This window comes from Pan paniscus, chromosome 16, assembly GCF_029289425.2.
Source record: "Pan paniscus chromosome 16, NHGRI_mPanPan1-v2.0_pri, whole genome shotgun sequence".
In the NCBI taxonomy this organism is placed as follows: Eukaryota; Metazoa; Chordata; class Mammalia; order Primates; family Hominidae; genus Pan; species Pan paniscus.
The window spans coordinates 62,126,222-62,143,308 of record NC_073265.2 but is presented as its reverse complement, the minus strand read 5'-3'; the positions used below and the strand labels follow the sequence as shown (position 1 = coordinate 62,143,308).

The following is a 17,087-nucleotide window of genomic DNA, read 5'->3' as shown; positions in this document are numbered from 1 at the left end:
TTTTAATTTACAGAAATCTATTTTTTTCTAATGAGTGCATAGTGTTCCTTGGTATGAATATACCAGCATCTGTTTAAGTGGTCCCCTATGGCTCAACAGCTTGGATGTTTCAAATTGTTTCTGACTATAGCCATCACTGCAATGCCAATCCTGGTACATATGTCCTGTTCTTGGTCTTGGCCTTGGTCTCTAGGGATTCCAGAGCCTGCCTCTGTGACTCTCTGATGCTGCACTGTCTTGACAGTTAAGATGTTGCCCTACCCGGGAGCTCCCCTGAAATGTTGCCAAGGATGCAGAGGTGCAAAAGGAATGACTGCAAGAGAAAGCCATCTGTGCCAGGTGGCTCTGAAGATCCTTTTGAAACAAAGAGCCAGGACTGGCACCATGGCTTAGGGAAACCAGAACTCTTTCTTACTGGTACATCCCTACCAAGACTCATGGCCCTATTGGGCTATTTGTTTGCTTGTTTGTTTTTATATATGTTATATATGTTTTTATATCATCTCTGCTTTCAGAGATCTAATCCCCCAATTCCAGTGAGGAGAATTAAGGGAAGCAAATCTTCAGAAACCGAGGGCCGTTGGTAGAGTTATTACATCATTGTAGGAGTGACTTTTCCCAGCCTTCACCTGGGAACCACCTGCCTCTAAGACCAGCATGGACAATCACTCTATCTTCAGTTTCCATGGTGATTTGTAGGGCTAGCTCCCACGGGGTGCCTAAAGAATGTAGTCCATCCCTCAAACCAGGTACCAGGACTGAACCAAACTGAGCCACTGGAAAAGGCTGGTGGTGGGGTGCACCAGAGGTTGGGAATCAGAGGCCAGAGGAGCTGGAAAGAGAATACAAACTAGACTCCAGTGTTCTTTGTCTTCCTACCAATGAAATTGATTTCTATATCAAGTGTCATTCTACTGTGTTATGATTTTTATTTCAGTTTTATGGGTTCCCCCCACCCTTTTCCCTGGAGTTGGAACCAAGTTCTCAGGGCTTATGTAGTGTCAAGCGGGAGAGTTCTTACCAGCCCTCAGACTTTGCTGTATGTCTCCTGACATCTGCTGAGCTGAACATGATCCCTGCTGACCCCACACAGATGTCCACCGAGACATGCACTCTCCATCTGCCAGGCAGGCTGCCATAAGTGCTGGTCACTCTGCAGCCTTCCTTTCCTGGTTTCCTAAGTTGTCTACGTTTTCCACTTTAAACATGTACCACTTTTGAAATCAGAAAAAAGGTTATTTAACTATTGTCATTAGAATATGGCTTAGTATTGCTGTACGTTGTGTTTCTGTCTTAAAAATATGGTAAGGCAGAACCCAGATGGGGTGGGAAATGGGCAGATTTGGAACATGCTCTGGATGAATGTCATCACTTGAGAGCAAAACTAGGACACTTCAACCTGTAATAGATGCAAAACAAACCCATCTGAAAATGTGTTTATCAACTTGTAGCTACAGATTCTTGGAGGAGCCCCCTAGATTTAAGTGCAGGAAGGTGACTGGGGTGTGGCTGAGAGAAAACAAAGCTGCCCTGCCCTTTGGCTTTATGATTAAGATAGGGCTGTGTTATAGGGCAATGAACCAGGTACAGGCTGGATCGGAGGAGGCTACCACCTTCCAGGAGAACCCTGACTACACATGTGCAAATAGACCAATGGACTTTCTCCTTTCACTCCCTTGAAACAGGTGCCCAGATTGGAGAATATGGTTACTATAGCCAAAAACCACTTTTGTCCTGTGTCTCTGACATTGTTCTGGTTCTCTTGGCTGGCTCTGGTGTGGAGATGGAGCCTTGGACTGATTGAGTTTGACGACAATGTCCATTAAGATAAGTCAATCTGTTACAATTCTTTCCAGAAAGCAAAGTGATAGCTTGTATTAAGAGCTTTAAAAAGTCCATACCTTTTGACCCAGCCATCCCATTACTGGGTATATACCCAAAGGACTATAAATCATGCTGCTATAAAGACACGTGCACACGTATGTTTATTGTGGCATTATTCACAATAGCAAAGACTTGGGACCAACCCAAATGTCCAACAATGATAGACTGGATTAAGAAAATGTGGCACATATACACCATGGAATACTATGCAGCCATAAAAAATGATGAGTTCATGTCTTTTGTAGGGACATGGATGAAATTGGAAATCATCATTCTCAGTAAACTATCGCAAGAACAAAAAACCAAACACCGCATATTCTCACTCATAGGTGGGAGTTGAACAATGAGAACACATGGACACAGGAAGGGGAACATCACACTCTGGGGACTGTTGTGGGGTAGGGGGAGGGGGGAGGGATAGCATTGGGAGATATACCTAATGCTAGATGACGAGTTAGTGGGTGCAGCGCACCAGCATGGCACATGTATACATATGTAACTAACCTGCACATTGTGCACATGTACCCTAAAACTTAAAGTATAATAATAATAAATAAAAAATAAAAATAAAATTAAAAAAAGTCCATACCTTTGATCCAGTAACTCCCCTTCTAATAATTGTCAGAAATTCAAGCACACATATATGCACAATAGTTTATGGTGTGGTGTTATTCAAAATGGTAAAAAAAAAAATGGAAACAAATTTAATGTTCAGTAACAAGGGAAAGAGGTTAATAAATCATGGTGTCCCCATACATTGGCCTAGTTTGAAGCCATTAAAAATGGTTTTCCAAGAATTTTACTGGTAATAGGAAATATTCACAGTATAGCAAGTTTAAGAATTAGGATTCAGAATTGGGTAAATAGTATTTCAATTTGGTAAAATTATTACATGGAGAATCCTACGTAAAATATTAAAAAGAAATTTATTAATAATTTAGGTGTTTATGGCTGATAATTTTTATTTTCTTCTTTGTATTTCCCATCAGAGAGGAGACTTACTTGTTTGTTTGGTATAAAGTTGTCCATTCTGGTTTTTATAAAGATAATTGAATATATTTGCCATTTTACCACATTGTCGCATATGATAGAATTTTCTTTTTCTAAAGGCTGAGTAATAGTCCCTGTATCAGGTACTGCATTTCCTTTGCCCACTCCTATTTTAAGTTTACCATTAGGAAATAATACATGAATATATGTTTATGACCTTCATATTATTCATTATAAATTAATAAAATGGCCTGACAGTTGTGGTTTTTAAAAGCATGTTTCAAAAATGAGGAAAACCCCTGCACTTGAGGAAGATGGTATGTAATGAAAGGAGGTTTTAGAGAGAATATAAACATTCTGAACTATTTGCATCTGTCTCCCTATCAAGAAGAAATGCCATCAAATAAGAATGAAGGAAAAGGAAGGCTAAGATAAGAGAGCAGATAGTGGAAAAATACTTTAACCAAATATACAAATCGGACTGTCTCCCTTTTGGCTGTAATATGAAGAGAAAATATGAAGAGGCCACTGTTCAAATATTTCATTAAGTGTCTTTGAATGGGTTGAATTTCTCTTGAACCCCTTAAAACCACAAGGGGTTTAAGGGTCGGGGGTGCAGAAGGGATAGGATTTGAGAGGAAGAGTTATTTGGAGAGAATAGTTTGCGTGGTGTGGGGTATTTCCCCTTCATCTCAAGTTAAGAGGGAGAGAGGTTTCAAAGGATTGCAGGTATGGGGAATGGGGAGAGGGCGGGATGCAGTAAATTGGCGTCTGATTCTTGCCTGAAAAAATCAAAAGATTAAGAATGCTTGAAACACTTACTAGGCTCAGAGAGTGAAGAGCCATTTTACAAAAGTACCAAAGAAGAGCTTTCCTACTCCTCAGCCTCTTAGCACCGCCCCACCCTAGAGGAGTCAGAATTCCAGGTTTATAAGCTGATGTAGGAGAAGAGGTTAAAAAAAAGAAACCAAATGCACACCGTTACCAGCTGTAAGCTTCCTGCCTGCAGCAGACTCAAACTGAAGAGGAAGATTTCACTTTAAACAAACTGTATAGTTTTGCTTGTTATATAAAAGTAGATTTCTAATATCTAAATTAAGACTATATTTAGTGACTTAAGGTGATTATAGTACTTTTATTTATCATGAGTGATATGATCAGATAAGTCACAGGACTGATAAATTTTCATCCATAGACAGGGAAAGGATATGCCTTACTGAATAAATTTTAAGGGACAATGGGAGACAAAATAAAGTTGCTTTCTGCTTATATCTGAGGATCACATTTATCCCATGACACTAGCTAGCTTGCTTCAGTGAGTTTAAGCCAGCTGGTGCAGACAGATGACCTCCCAGATGATGGCAAGGGTTACCTGTAACATCTTTGATAGAACCTGGAAAATCAGAGAGAGTAGCCAAAACAGTGAAAATGGAAAATGGTGTCCTGATTTTTAAATGGGGTGATAAATGAAATTTACAATTTGATTGATGAGCACCCCCAGTGCCAACAAAAATCTAGAAGGGATTATTAAACAGATGGTTTTCTGAGTACTTGAAAAAGAAAGTAATGTTTGCCAGGAACTAGCATGGACTCACTAAGAACAAGCCTAACCTCATTTCTTTTTCTTTCTTTCTTCGTAAGTGATTAAATTAGTGGATTGGGGTATTTCATAGACTCTGTGCCTTGATTTCTGTGATGGCTTCTCCTAAATCTCTCATGATTCTCTTGTGCAAAGGTGGAAACACGTCAATGGGGACTATGAGGTGAATTTATAGTTGGCTGAATAGTCATTCGTAGAGAGTGTTGATTAATGAATTGCCGGCACCCTGGAGGGGAGTCTCTGGTGGCATTCCAGTGGGCTTTATTCTGGCTTTGCCCGGTTTAATATTTTTTATTAATAACTCAGGAGATGACATAGAAGCCAATTTTATCAAAAGTGTGGAAGACATGAAGAAAAGATAGTGAACACATTTGGATGACTAAAAATTTTTTAAAATTTGCAATCTCAGCTGGGTGCAGCGGCTCATGCCTGTAATCCCAGCACTTTGGGAGGCCGAGGTGGGTGGATCACCTGAGAGGTCAGGAGTTCGAGACCAGCCTGGCCAACATGGTGAAACCTCGTCTCTACTAAAAATATAAAAATTGGTCGAGCATGGTGGTGCCTGCCTGTAATCCCAGCTACTCGGGAGGCTGAGACAGGAGAATTCGCTTGAACCCAGGAGGTGGAGGTTGTAGTGAGCCCAGATTGCACCACTGCACTCCAGCCTGGGCAACAGAGCAAGACTCCATCTTAATAATAATAATAATAAAATTTGCAATCACATGTGCTGACATATTTTTAAAATGAAAGTTTGAAACATCTTTGCAACCAGGACAAAAACTGTTTAGGGTTGATTCCAGAACAGTTTTCTTTCCTCTCAGACAAATGCTAACTTGCACAGCCCGCTGACACTGTGGACCCTCTCAGTTACGTAGTTCTCTATGCCACTATCCCCAGAGGCAACCTCTGCCTTACTCTCCTCATTAATTGTAATGACACCCCCAGCTCCTCCCCACAAACTGGTCCCAACATTGCCAGGCAGGCCCCACTGAGCCAAATGAGCCCCTTCAGGACCTTCCCCTGCTTAGGCCCCTGCCCTGGCTCAGCAAGGTTTTAACTCCCTGGGCATCCTGCCAGCTTATGGCCCATTATCAGTCTCCCCAGAGCTCTGTGAGCAGGGCCGGGAATTCCTTTCCCTCTTTCCACCAAGTGTCTACTTGTTCCAGCATCCTAATCCCATATATCCTTGTGCATAAATATACATGTACTTCCTACTGGTATGAAACCTACAGGGATGAATGTCAAGACTGCATTGTTTAAAAATTCAATTACACCAGTACAGAATGGGGGAGACCTGTCTTGACAAGAATCTATATTGAGCTTTTGGGCCAATTTGCCTAAGACCTATTTGCCTGAAGTCAACTTGCTTAAAGTCCCAACCATTGAAAATGTATATCATCAGAGAACATTTGTAGCATTTTATATAAGATAAAATTACTTTATAAAGCATTTTGAATGTTAGATGATTCTTCCTATTTTACCAATTTTTAAAAAATATTTTATCAATAATTAAGCAAAAAATTTTTAAAGTTCTTTTATTTCACATGTCTATAGTTATTTCTAAACTTACTGTATGCTGCTTGGCAGTTTCTAATAAAGTTCTACTCCTAGGTATATACCAGTGTATTTTAAAACAAAAAGACTTCTGTAACAAGTATGAACAAAAAAACTCATATCCAGTTTTTTAAAGTGTTTTTTGAGACAACGTCTGGCTCTATCATGCAGGCTGGAGTGCAGTGGCAGGATCTTGGCTCACTGCAACCTCCACCTCCCAGGTTCAGGCCATCCTCCCACCTCAGCCTCCTGAGTAGCTGAGACTACAGTTACACACCACCACGCCCAGCTAATTTTTTGTATTTTTGGTAGAGGCAGGGTTTTGCCATATTGGCCAAGCTGGTCTTTGTTTTGTTTTGTTTTTGAAATGGAGTCTTGCTCTGTCGCACAGGCTGGAGTGCAGTGGTGCAATCTCGGCTCACTGCAACCTCAGCCTTCCAGGTTCAAGTGATTCTCCTGCCTCAGCCTCCTGAGTAGCTGGGATTACAGGTGCCCGCCACCATGCCCAGCTAATTTTTTGTATTTTTAGTAGAGACGGGGTTTTGCTGTGGCAGCCAACCTTGTCTCAAACTCCTGACCTCGTGATCCACCTGCCTTGACCTCCCAAAGTGCTGGGATTACAGGCGTGAGCCACTGCGCCTGGCCTAAAACAATTTTTTTTAGAGACAGGGTCTTGCTCTGTCAGCCAGGCTGGAGTGCAGTGATATGACCATGGTTTACTGTAACCTTGAACTCCTGGGCTCATGTGATCCTCCTGCCTCAGCCTCCCAGGTAAGCAGGACTATAGGTGCACATCACTGCACCTGGCTAATTTCTAAAATATTTTGTAGAGACGAAGTCTTGCTATGTTGCCCAGGCTTGTGTCAAACCCCTGGCCTCAAGTGATCCTCTTGCCTCTGCCTCCCAAAGTGTTGGGATTACAGGCATGAGCCACTGTGCCCAGCCTCAGTTTTATTCTTAATAATCAAACACTGGAAAGAAAACAAATGTCCATCAACAGGTAAATGGATAAACAAATTCAGCTATATTCATACAATGGATTGCTACTCAGCAATAGAAAGAAATTAACTACTGATATCTTCAGCAACATGGATTAATCTCCAAAACATTACACTGAGCAAAAGCTGCCAGGAAATTGATAAGTACAATTCCATTTATATGAAGTTCAAGGACAGGCACAAATTGAAGTGTGGTGAAAGAATCGGTACAGTTCTTACCTGGTGGTGGAGAGGCACTGGGAAAGAGTATGAAGGAGTTTTCTGGAATATGGAAATATTCTATCTGTTCATCTGGGAAGTGGCCACTATGCAAAAAGTCATACATAACACAAAAAGTCACGGAGCTCTACTCTTAAGATTTGTGCATTTTACTATATGTAAATTAAAACTAAATTACTGTTTTTAAATTTTTATATTTCATATGTTTTCATTAAAAAACACACGAAGCTTTAGTATTTTTACCTCTAGTTTGCCATTTAATTCAGTTTTTAAAAACTTTTTTGGAAAATGCAGATTTTTAGAGAAAATTAGCCACATGTTCAGGTTGAGACTTATTTAGTGAGCAGATGTCATTTGAACAGCAGAAGTGAGATAAATCTCTCAGAGCACATTCAGCTCCATTACAGTTTAAGTTTCATAACATCTAATTGGTAAATTTATGCTGGGCAATGAAACTAAAACACACAAAACTTCAGAACACAGTGTCCTGAGTTCAGGTAATTGTGGATATTTGCAGCTGGGCTTCAGCCACATGTAACTTTTTCTAGACTTTCCTCAGTCTCCATGGCCTCCATGGGCTCTCAGCCCCCGCCACAGCCAGTGTTGATCCTGATGGATGTTTGGCAGGCACCAGCTAGCATCCTGCTTCCATAGTCTCATTCATTTGGATCAATCCTAACCTACTGGGCATGCTTTGAATAACCATAAATTCCCTGAGGTTGCCAGAGTATTGTAGAAGTTGAAACTTTTGCATCATCTCTCAGGTTGGCTTGGTGTGGCCAGGAAGCAGGCTCTACAGGGCTCACCTGGCTGTCCATTCAGATTACCCACCTTCTCCCAGGATGATGGAACATTGTATAAGGAACAGCCCATTCCCCTAAGTCCTCCTGCCTTAACCTGCATGCCAGATGCAATGCACATGTAAGTAAAATCCGAATATTTCTCTGTGAATATTCACTTGAGGTTTTATTAATACATGCATAGTGTTGTTGTGGGCCTGGTAAAATCCCCAACGGGAACCTGGTCCCACAGTTCTAGCCATGTAATATTTTCTTCCTTCTTGGAAGATGGGAAGGTGTTAATAGATACAATTATTGTTCTTGAGCAAGGTAGGCTGAGTCGTAGTGCTCTTTTTTGTAAGGAATCTGTCTGGTGACACTGAGTAGAATGAGCCTAATTCAGTAATCCCTTGGTTAGACACTCTCTTGTTAAGGAATCCTCTTTTCTTTCTTTCTTTCTTTCTTTCTTTCTTTCTTTCTTTCTTTCTTTCTTTCTTTCTTTTTTTTTTTTTCTGAGACAGTTTCACTCTTTTTGCCCAGGCTGGAGCGAAATGGCATGATCTCGGCTCATTGCAACCTCTGCCTCCCAGTTCAAGTGATTCTCCTGCCTCAACCTCCCGAGTAGCTGGGACTACAGGTGCAAGCCACCACGCCCAGCTAATTTTGTATTTTTAGTAGAGACGGGGTTTCACCATGTTGGCCAGGCTGGTCTTGAACTCCTGACCTCAAGTGATCTGCCTGCCTCAGCCTCCCAAATGCTGGGATTACAGGTGTGAGCCACCATGCCCGGCCAGAATCCTCTTTTCTTGTTCTTTTGCTCCATAAATAGATTAGGGAGAACGCTGCTCCTCTGTGTATCAAATAAGGCAAAAAGAAGTTGTAAAGAGACTGCATCATGGGCCATATGACTATTCTGGCAAGAAGAATGAGAGAAATAAGGACTTCTGTCTTTACTTGAAGGGATGCTCAGATCAGGTAGTGGGTGGAAAACAGTATGAACAATGCTGTTATTGATTTTTTTTACCTTAGTTTATTATTTTTTTTGATGCTGAATTGGATAGCAATTACATGGCTTAGCCTAGACAACAGAGGGATACCCCATCTCTACAAAATATAACAATAAATTAGCCAGACATAGTGGCATGTGCCTGTGGTCCCAGCTTCTTGGGAGACTGAGATGGGAGGATTACTTGAGTTCAGCAGGTTGAGGCTGCAGTGAGCAGTGAGCTGAGATCACGCCACTGCACTCCAGCCTGGGTGACACAGCGAGTCCCTGTTTCAAAATAATTTTTTTTTGGTGGGGGGAGACAGAGACTTACTCTGTCACCCAGGCTGGAGTGCAGTGATGCAATCTCAGCTCACTGCAACCTCCACCTCCCAGGCTCAAGCAATTCTCCTGCCTCTGCCTCCCAAGTAGCTGGGACTACAGGCACACGCTACCACACCTGGCTAATTTTTGTATTTTAGTAGAGATGGAGTTTCACCATGTTGGCCAGGCTGGTCTCGAACATCTGACCTCAGGTGATCCTCCTGCATTGGCCTCCCAAAGTGCTGGGATTACAGTCGTGAGCCACTGCACTCGGCCAAATAAAAATTTTTTTTAAAAGAAAGAAAAGAGCTTTGGCCAGTCTCTCAAAGCTCAGCCTGGCTCCAGGGAAAGTGGTTACCAGGTGTGGCAGGCCCTGAATCAGATGTCAGGGTGTCAGGCTGTGGGTGAAGGAGACAGCATATCATAAGGTTCTTTAGAAGCACAATCTCTGGCGTCAGGCTGACCAAAGATTCAATCCTGGCAAGCCGTTTTACCTCTTTAAGCCTCAGTTTCCTCCTCTGTAAACTGGAGTTAAAAATTACTTCACCAGCTCATCACGAAAGTTTAAATGAGATGATAAGTATAAAGTGCCTGGCACATAATAAGTCTTAATGTTATTGTTCTCTCATGACAAGAACAAGAACACACAGGAAGTGCTGGGTCCCTTTCTGAGATTTTGGAGAATTAAGAGGAAATGTAAAGTGGGAAATAGTCAATATCAAAATGGAAGGACTTCCTGGCCATTGAAGGGGCTTTAGAAATCTTGAAATATGAGGAATAATTGAGGAAACCTAGGGTGTTTTACTTGGAAGAGAAAGAATTATCAAATATTTGAAGAGCTACCTTGTATTCGAATAGGGGCTAAAAAGCCCTTTGCTGGCTGTTACCTTTCAACTCTCAATGAAATTCAGATCCCCAGAGCGTCCTGTCCTGAAGCTAGCAGAGACTGGAGGGCAAAGGCCCTGGCTCAGGGTTGGCAGCCGATGATATCCAGGGACCTGGATTGGAGGATGCTGAGCAGACACCAGGCTGGCCCTCTGTCTGGGGCAGAAGGACTTGGAACCCAGAACAGCCCAAGGAGGGGGGTGGAGAGTGGTTTATCCCAATTGGACAATAGCAGCCTTTTGGAGAGATACTGATGCTATTCCTAGTACTTTGTCTACATTTGAGAGAGGCCATTTCAGGTCACAGGAGCATTCCTCCTGGGTGGAGTGGAGTTTATTTCCTTGTGGTCTGGCCAGGAAACGCCAAGCCGGGTGGCCGAGAGGCTGGCCGTCTTGGCTGGAAGGCGAAATGCCTGGCCAACTGGTCTGTCTCCAGAGAGCAGACTGGCCCGCCTTGACTGGCCGGTCCTCAGGCCGCTGTTGCTGCCTGAAGAGCATCCCCCCTCCAGCCAGTGGATTTTCTCATTGCTAGACTTGTAAGTGGCGTGATTTATGACTCTGCTCATCCATGCTGGCCCCTGGGTATACAAGCTTTTGCTTCCAGGCTGGGAAGCGAATAATGAATTAATCACCCTGCCTCAGGTTCAATACGGAGCTGAGTGTTTGCAGATCTTTATTGTACTGTGCAAGCCAAGTCGAACTGCTCAATTTACACTTCTAATTCATTGGAGTTTGTGCAAGTCTGCCTGTTCCAGGGGAGCTGCAGCCTCGTGGCCGCTTAGTCTCTGAGGAAGCCTCACTTCCCCAGTTCCCAGCCATTCCCTCCCTCTAAGAGTGAATGAATGCCCAAGACTTCAGGGTGCTCAAAGAAGCCAAGCCACCTCCTCAGAGACTGCTCCCTTGGATGTCTCTTGTCCTAAATGGTGTCGTTTATGACAGTTCTCAGTGCAAAAGAGATAGCTGCACCGCCTGATGCCAGCCTGTGTGCATGGCATGGAGAAGGCACACAGGAAATGTTGGTTGAATGAATAGCCCTGGTGCCACCAACACAGATGTTTATCAAAACTAATGGTTTGCAGTCAGGGCTGGAGTCTGTCCTCTTTTCCTTTGTTCTGGTTCTCTAGGACTTGGGGAGAAGAGTTTTTACTAGGTCTCAGAGCTGATGAGATCTGAGTGATGAGATGGGGCAAATTCTCAAGTTCACTGAGAAGCAGTGGGAGGCAAAGTCTGCATCTGAAGATTTGGGGCTTCCCAGTTTTGGCCATTTTTCTTCACCACCCAAAGACATATGCAGGTACTTTTCACTCAATGCTTGAATGTGAAAAGCAGGTGCACAGAGTAAGGCTGACCCAGGCTTTATCCTGATGGGCTCTAAGAAGGGGGCACATCTATTCTGGGGACACATTCTTCCTGACCGAGTGCAGCTGAGATGCTGCCTCGTCTATCTCAGCATCCAGCCTCCCCACAATGCACACATCTGGTCCTGCAGCCCAGAGGGACCACCACACCCGCAGTGTCTCTTCTTGGGGCTTTTGTTCACCTTGTTCTATTCTCCTACTCCTTGCCTCTTTCATTGCTACTTGTTAAGATTCCTCCTCCTCCACTCCTCAAGACCTGCCTCTAAAGCTATCCCATCTCAAACCTTTCCAAGCTGCTTCAAATCCATGTGGTTTCCTTTCCCTTTTGGCCTCAGCCACATGCTGCTTGTCCATTTAGCCCTTCTCTGACTCTGACCCATGTCCTCATCTCCTGGCCGACTGGGCATGGCTTCTGCATTGTCACTCTAATTACTGGTAGAAATGTGAGGACAAGAAAGAGCTGAGGGCAGCCCAACACCCACCATCAGGAACTTCCTTACAGATTAGCTACAACTACCATCTTCCACTCATCAGACACAAACATTTATAGAGCCCCCTACTCCACCCAAGCACTGGGGTTGCAACAATGAACACGACTTTACCTCTTCTTGTTTCTCCCCTCCAAGCTCCAGACACATCGACTTTCTACAATGCCCTCAAACCCACCATGTCCTCCTGCCTCAGGCTCTTGGTATATGATCTATGCCTGAAACATCCTAACTCTCCTTCTCTTCTTGTTTATTCATTCTGATCTTTTAGAGCTCAACTCGAACACCAATTATTCAGGGAAAGCTATGCGGGAACCACCACCAACACCACTGCTCCTTGGTCTGGATGTTTTCTCTGAACCCCTAATCACAACTGTACCTACAGTCATTAATTATGTTGTCAGTTGTTTCCTATTCATCCTCAACCAAACCCAGGATGGAAGCTCCCTGAGGGCAGGGCCATGCCTTTCTTGCTCACTGCTCTATTTTTATTGCCTACAACAGGACCCTACATAAAGGAAGTGCTCAACAAATATATTTTAAAGAAATAAAATGTATCATTAAAGACATTTTAAAAATATCATCTTGTATTCTAGTCTAGGAGACTTATCAATGGGAGAAGCGTGGTCAGTGAGCATGAGAGCCAGGCACTAGTGATTACCATTTCACATGCCATTCCAATTTCTAGAAAACACCAGAACAGGACGGAGGGGAAGAAAGATGCTGGTGAAGGTGCTTTCCTCTTGCAACACACTGCTCCCACAGAACACTGCAGGCAGAGTCTGAGATAGGAGGAGTCCTGGTAACAATGCATGTTGGGGATTGAAATTTTTGTTGTGCTCCATCATAGAAGACCCAGGAACTGTACCTTATGAGATTCAGCTAGCCATGGGCTGAGCTGTGCAAGTTCACCTGCTGTCAACTGAAACCAAATGGGTTTTAGAGTAGGGCCTTTGTAGAACTTATAAAAACATAAGATTAGCAGAATATTATTCACCATAGAAATCAGGAAAAAAATCCCTGGTGTGATTCCATCCTGCATGGCTGTTCTCTGGAGCAGTAGTCATTTATCTCCATCCACCTTCTCTCCCACCTAAGGGTGTGCCACCATCCCAAGGAAGATTCGATGGACATGGACATGAGCCCCCTGAGGCCCCAGAGCTATCTTTTTGGTTGCGAACTAAAGGCCAACAAAGATGATCACTTTAAGGTGGATAATAATGAAAATGAGCACCAGTTATCTTTAGGAACAGTCAGTTTAGGGGCTGGTGCAAAGGATGAATTGCACATTGTTGAAGCAGAAACAATGAATTATGAAGACAGTCCAATTAAAGTAAGACTGGAAACTTTGAAAATGTCTGTACAGTCAACGGTTTCCCTTGGGGACTTTGAAATAACACCACCAGTGGTCTTATGGTTGAAGCTTGGTTCGGGGCCAGTGCATATTAGTGGACAGCACTTAGTAGCTGTGGAGGAAGATGCAGAATCAGAAGACGAAGAGAAGGAGGATGTGAAACTCTTAAGTATATCTGGAAAGTGATGCCCCTGGAGGTGGTAGCAAGGTTCCACAGAAACAAGTAAAACTTGCTGCTGATGAAGAAGAATAAGAAGGAGAAGGAGAAGAAGGAAGAAGAAGATTTTGATGATGAGGATATTGAAGAAAAAGCACCAGTGAAGAAATCTATAAAGATGCTCCAGCCGAAAATGCACAGAAGTCAAATCAGAATGGAAAAGACTCAAAACCATCAACACCAAGATCAAAAGGACAAGAAACCTTCAAGAAACAGGAAAAAAAAACCTCCTAAAACACCAAAAGGGCCTAGTTCTGTAGAAGACATTAAAGCAAAAATGCAAGCAAGTATAGAAAAAGCTGGTTTGTTTCCCAAAATGGAAGCCAAGTTCGTCAATTATGTAAAGAATTGTCTCTGGATGAATGACCAGGAGGCTATTCAAGATCTCTGGCAGTGGAGGAAGTCTCTTTAAGAAAATAGTTTGAACAATTTGTTAAAAATTTTCCATCTTACTTCATTTCTCTAACAGTTGCTATCTGGCTGTACTTTTTATAATGCAGAGTGAGAACTTTCCCTACCATGTTTGATAAATGTTGTCCGGGTTCCATTGCCAAGAATGTGTTGTCCAAAATGCCTGTTTAGTTTTTAAAGATGAAAATCCACCCTTTGCTTGGTTTTAAGTATGTATGGAATGTTATGATAGGACATAGTAGTAGCAGTGGTCAGACATGGAAATGGTGGGGAGACAAAAATATACATGTGAAATAAAAGTCAGTATTTTAATAAAAATAAATCAAAAAAATAGAAAATCACTTGGCATCCTTAATTAAGGGATGCAAGAAGACATCCCATTTCTGCTCTCTAAAGCTTGAGCAGAAAGTCATATGCAAAGGAAGCACTAAAATTTTTAAGAAATGCAATGACCTGTGTGCAAATTCAAATTGGAGACAGTAAAAAAGAGAATTGACCCTCAGAAACCCAAATAGTGATGTCAAGGACAAAAAAAAAATCTGAGAAACTTTTTAAAAGCGAAAAAGAAAGTCATGAAAATGATAAAGATACACAGGGAGGATTTTAAAAATTAGGAATCTGGCTGAGCGCACTGGCTAACACCTGTAATCCCAGCACTTTGGGATGCTAAGGCAGGTGGGTCATTTGAGGTCAGGAGTTTGAGACTAGCCTGGCCAACATGGTGAAAACCCATCTCTACTAAAAATACAAAAAAAAAAAAAAAAAATTAACTGGGTGTGGTGGCAGGTGCCTGTAGTCCACTATATACATATATATATATAGTGAGACGTATGTTTGTAAATATATATTCCTAATCTATATACATATATAATATATTATATATATTTGAGAGTCTCACTATATATAAATATATATATTTGAGAGTCTCACATATATATAATATATTATATATGTATATAGATTAGGAATATATAGTTACAAATATATATTAGAAACATATATTTATAATATACATTATTTATAAATATTTCATATATATATATATTAGAAATCTTCCTTAAGTAAATTAGATGTTTTCAGGGCAACAATCAGAACATTTGAAATAAGCAATAATTGAAGACCCACTAAAAAGATTTCCCTAAGTGGTAAAATGTCCTAAGCCTGCATATTGGAAAATTTTCCTACATTCAAAAGGTAACACAGAGAATCAGCATCTGGGCACATCCTGATAACACTCTTGAATTCTACTAACAGAGAAGATTCCTTTAAGGATATAGGCACACAAAATCAGTTATCTACAGGGACAAAATTAGATTGACCTCAGACTCAACAACATTAAATGCCAGAGAACATGACAGTAATAGCTACAAATATTTGAGAGGAAGGCTTTGTGACACAACATGGTTAAGCGTGGCCACCGTGACTTCTATGGATAAAGGCCATGGAAAGATATTTTTAGAAAATATACCATCAACATCGCCTTCTTATATATCCTTCTTTTAAAAATTACCCGTAGATGTGCTCCTGCAGACTTCAAGATAAACCAAACCAAGAACTCAAAAACAAAAGGGGGAAGAAGATAGTTTGGCGGCTTCTTACCAAACTATACATAAACCAGCAATTGCACTCTTTGTTCTTTACCTGAGTGAGTTGAAAGCTTATGTCCCCACAAAGCATACAAATGTTTATAGTGCCTTTACTCAAAACTGGGAAGCAACCAAGATGTCCTTCAGTAGGTGCATGGATAAATAAACTGGGACATCCAGACAACAGAGTTTTATTCAGTACTAAAATGAAATGAGCTATCAAGCCATGAAAAGACCCACAGGAATGTTAAATGCATATTACTAAGTGAAAGAAACCAATCTAAAAAGGCTACATACTGACTGATTCCAACTATATGACATTCTGGAAAAGGTGAAACTATGGAGACAATGGCTGCCAGGAGATTAGGAAGAGGGAGGGAGAGAAGCATGAATAGGTGCTACACAGGGAATATTTAAGGCAGTGAAGCTACTCTGTATGATATGCGATGATGGATACATGGTTGTTATGCATTTGTCAAAGTCCGTAGAATGTGCAACATCAAGAAGGAACCCTAAAGTAAACTATGGACTTTAGTTAATAATAATGTATCACTATTGGCTCATCAACTGTAACAAATGTATAACACTAATGCAAGATGTTCATAATACAAGAAATTGGGGTGGGAATAAAGGGATATATATGAGTGAGAAGATCTCTCTTTACTTTCCTCTCATTTTTTTTTTGTAAACCTAAAACTACTCCAAAAAAATATATTGATTTAAGTGGAAGTAATGATATCAACAGATTGGCAAGTCTTCTTAAATTAGATCCCAAATTTGGTTGAACTGCGTGTATTCAGTGGTCTTCAGTACCCTGAGGGCAAAGCCAGACCCCAAAGTCCTTCCCTTGGTTTTCTGCTGTTTTCTTCAAGCTCTGCCATGTGAGAACTCTGTTTGCCATTTTTCTTGCCCTATTTGATGGCTCTTGAGCAATCACAATTCTCTTCTGGTCCAGTTCTTACTAACAGAGGTCACATCCTTTATGTTGTTGGTATTCTATGCTGGGAGAATCACTAAAGACTTTTATCTTTCCCTTTACAACAGTGGAGCTGCACATAGTGACATAGCAACCTTTTTCACAATCAAGGAAGCTGAATAGCTGAGAAACTAGTCAATTTACATTATCCAATGCCCAAAGGCTCAGATACAGACAGCACCAGATACCTTGGGAAGTAGGAGTAAAAGTTGATCTGAAAAGAGAAAAGTGGGTGAAAGTCTGTTAAAGAAGCACATATCCCCCAGATACCCTCATCCACTCAGCTCAGCTAGGGAGCAGTCTCTCCCTCACTCTGTAGAAAACTGTAGGGTTATTCTCTGGAGAGTACAAAACAAGTTCTCTAGGCTAAAAAATACCAGACACAATTGAGGGCAAGGATGAGATAATGGAAGCTGATGCATCTAGCTTTCTTCTCACACCTGGATTCCAGAATTCTAGAAACCATATATACACTTCCAG

General features: G+C 41.7%; 1 pseudogene; it reads left to right on the top strand.

Moving 5' to 3' along the window:
* Positions 1 to 14,840, top strand: part of LOC100969176 (nucleophosmin-like) — a 65,267-nt pseudogene extending 50,427 nt beyond the window's left edge.
* Positions 14,841 to 17,087: the final 2,247 nt, after the last annotated feature.